Genomic DNA, 3,709 nt, shown 5'->3' with positions numbered 1-3,709 from the left:
CGCAGCGACCATTAGAATAGTAGGCCCAAAATGAAGCCTGCACCACAATGTCATTTGCTTTTGGGTGACAGTGAGAGAACCGTTAGGGTGAGAAGAAAAATTCCACCACAGGAATGTTCCTAAGGTCCTCCCGATCTGAACAAGCCTAACCTTGACCGTGTGGCATTAACCCTTCACAGTAAAACAGGGTTTTTTGATCTCACAGATTACAGTGTCATCTCTCCCCATAGGAATACATAGCCTGCACCACAAAATTCAACCTGAAGCCTATATGGGTTATGAATGCCGTATGAACCTGTCTTCGGTACCAGTCCATCAGGCCACTATGAGGTCTACCTGTGTTGATTCTAAGCTTCCTGAACCAACCGGAAGTGGTTAAAATGCCCCTAAAAGTGTTTACCCAGACCCTGCCTGCAGTTTGATAGACATGGTGCATTCAACCCTGTGTAGATCAGTCAATTCTTAACGTAAAGACTTAAAACTCAGGATTCTGTAAGTGGCCATGTCAATCAAGACATGTGTTGATTTATAGCTTCCTGTGCCAACCGGAAGTGCCATAATTGGTGTCTCAGGGGCTGTTTCGAAGGGTTAAAAAAGTCAGATCTGTCCAAAACGTCATATATGTGATTAGGCAACCCCCATGAACTGTAAATCAGTCATTTTTCCAAAAAAAATTCAAAGGAAAAAAAAATCACACTAAAACACAACTTGGAAGGAGGGACGTATTGGGGTGCGTAGAGACAGACAGTGGCTGCAATAGTTAGCTTTGTTGGAGCTAAAAAAGAACCGTCGGACCTAGAGTTCCGAAACTTTAGAAACCTGTTCTAGACCTCCCGTCGATGGTGCGTGGTGAGTTACGTGGCTCTAGAAGGTTCTCGGACCGAGAAACAGCCTCGTACATTTGCAATAACTTCAATTCATTTTTGCATCACGAAAATGACGACATTTAGAAATGTCCCAGAGTCGCAAGACTAGGTGCATTGCGAACGTCTCGGCCCATATAGACAGACCCCAACGTTTCTGTCCGATAGCTCATTCAAGGACCCCGTAGCAAGTCATGGAAAATAGTGGATTTTCAGCACCAATTAGGGTTTTTCTCGGACACCAAATGACCTATCGAGCCGAAACTTGGGATTCGGGGTCGCCTCAGCTAGGCCAACACATAACATAAGAAATGGACCCGCAGCTAGAACGTAACTACGTGTTTTATGGTTTTTTTATGGTTTGAACCGAAGGCGTTGTGAATTTTGGGCCAGCTCTGAAGTATGTAATAGTTGGCTACTAAACGAGTTGGAAAAAGTGGGTTTGGTGTCAGTTTGTATCAGTTTGGTGGTCAGAATGATATCTAATTGACTGATGGACTCTTGTCCACTTGACTCTTGTACATTTGCAATATGATTCTATAGTGAAAAAACATCACCAAAAGCGACATTCTGAAATCAACCCAAACGAGCGATTGAGATGACCCAGAATCATTTCTGTCCGATAGCTTGTTCAAGGACCCCGTAGCAAGGCATGGAAATAAGTGGATTTTCAGCACCAATTAGGGTTTTTCTCGGACACCAAATGACCTATCGAGCCGAAACTCGGGATTCGGGGTCGCCTCACATAGGCCTTCGCATAATGTCTGAACTGGACCCGCAGCTAGAACGTAACTATGTGTTTTACCTTTTTATTATGTTTTCAACTGAAGGCGCTGTGAATTATGGGCCTGCTCTGACATATGTGATAGTTGGCTACTAAATGAGTAGGAAAAAGTGGGTTTGGTGTCAATTCATATCCATTTGGTGTCATAATGACATCTAATTGACTGATGGACACTGACTTGCTAGTTGACTTTTGTACATTTGCAATATGTTTAAACAGAGAGGGACCATCACCAAAATGGCATTCTGAAATCAACAAAAAAATGGCATCACCATAGTCTCCAGACTGTGCTGAGTTCAACGAGCTATCCCGCTTGACCGTAGCTCGCTCGGTCTAGGCGCAGCGACCATTAGAATAGTAGGCCCAAAATGAAGCCTGCACCACAATGTAATTTGCTTTTGGGTGACAGTGAGAGAACCGTTAGGGTGAGAAGAAAAATTCCACCACAGGAATGTTCCTAAGGTCCTCCCGATCTGAACAAGCCTAACCTTGACCGTGTGGCATTAACCCTTCACAGTAAAACAGGGTTTTTTGATCTCACAGATTACAGTGTCATCTCTCCCCATAGGAATACATAGCCTGCACCACAAAATTCAACCTGAAGCCTATATGGGTTATGAATGTCGTATGAACCTGTCTTCGGTACCAGTCCATCAGGCCACTATGAGGTCTACCTGTGTTGATTCTAAGACCCCAACGTTTCTGTCCGATAGCTCATTCAAGGACCGCGTAGCAAGTCATGGAAAATAGTGGATTTTCAGCACCAATTAGGGTTTTTCTCGGACACCAAATGACCTATCGAGCCGAAACTTGGGATTCGGGGTCGCCTCAGCTAGGCCAACACATAACATAAGAAATGGACCCGCAGCTAGAACGTAACTACGTGTTTTATGGTTTTTTTATGGTTTGAACCGAAGGCGTTGTGAATTTTGGGCCAGCTCTGAAGTATGTAATAGTTGGCTACTAAACGAGTTGGAAAAAGTGGGTTTGGTGTCAGTTTGTATCAGTTTGGTGGTCAGAATGATATCTAATTGACTGATGGACTCTTGTCCACTTGACTCTTGTACATTTGCAATATGATTCTATAGTGAAAAAACATCACCAAAAGCGACATTCTGAAATCAACCCAAACGAGCGATTGAGATGACCCAGAATCATTTCTGTCCGATAGCTTGTTCAAGGACCCCGTAGCAAGGCATGGAAATAAGTGGATTTTCAGCACCAATTAGGGTTTTTCTCGGACACCAAATGACCTATCGAGCCGAAACTCGGGATTCGGGGTCGCCTCACATAGGCCTTCGCATAATGTCTGAACTGGACCCGCAGCTAGAACGTAACTATGTGTTTTACCTTTTTATTATGTTTTCAACTGAAGGCGCTGTGAATTATGGGCCTGCTCTGACATATGTGATAGTTGGCTACTAAATGAGTAGGAAAAAGTGGGTTTGGTGTCAATTCATATCCATTTGGTGTCATAATGACATCTAATTGACTGATGGACACTGACTTGCTAGTTGACTTTTGTACATTTGCAATATGTTTAAACAGAGAGGGACCATCACCAAAATGGCATTCTGAAATCAACAAAAAAATGGCATCACCATAGTCTCCAGACTGTGCTGAGTTCAACGAGCTATCCCGCTTGACCGTAGCTCGCTCGGTCTAGGCGCAGCGACCATTAGAATAGTAGGCCCAAAATGAAGCCTGCACCACAATGTAATTTGCTTTTGGGTGACAGTGAGAGAACCGTTAGGGTGAGAAGAAAAATTCCACCACAGGAATGTTCCTAAGGTCCTCCCGATCTGAACAAGCCTAACCTTGACCGTGTGGCATTAACCCTTCACAGTAAAACAGGGTTTTTTGATCTCACAGATTACAGTGTCATCTCTCCCCATAGGAATACATAGCCTGCACCACAAAATTCAACCTGAAGCCTATATGGGTTATGAATGTCGTATGAACCTGTCTTCGGTACCAGTCCATCAGGCCACTATGAGGTCTACCTGTGTTGATTCTAAGACCCCAACGTTTCTGTCCGATAGCTCATTCAAGGACCGCGTAG

The sequence above is a fragment of the Oncorhynchus mykiss genome, chromosome 3 (assembly GCF_013265735.2).
Source record: "Oncorhynchus mykiss isolate Arlee chromosome 3, USDA_OmykA_1.1, whole genome shotgun sequence".
Classification (NCBI taxonomy): Eukaryota; Metazoa; Chordata; class Actinopteri; order Salmoniformes; family Salmonidae; genus Oncorhynchus; species Oncorhynchus mykiss.
This window is presented reverse-complemented; position numbering follows the sequence as displayed.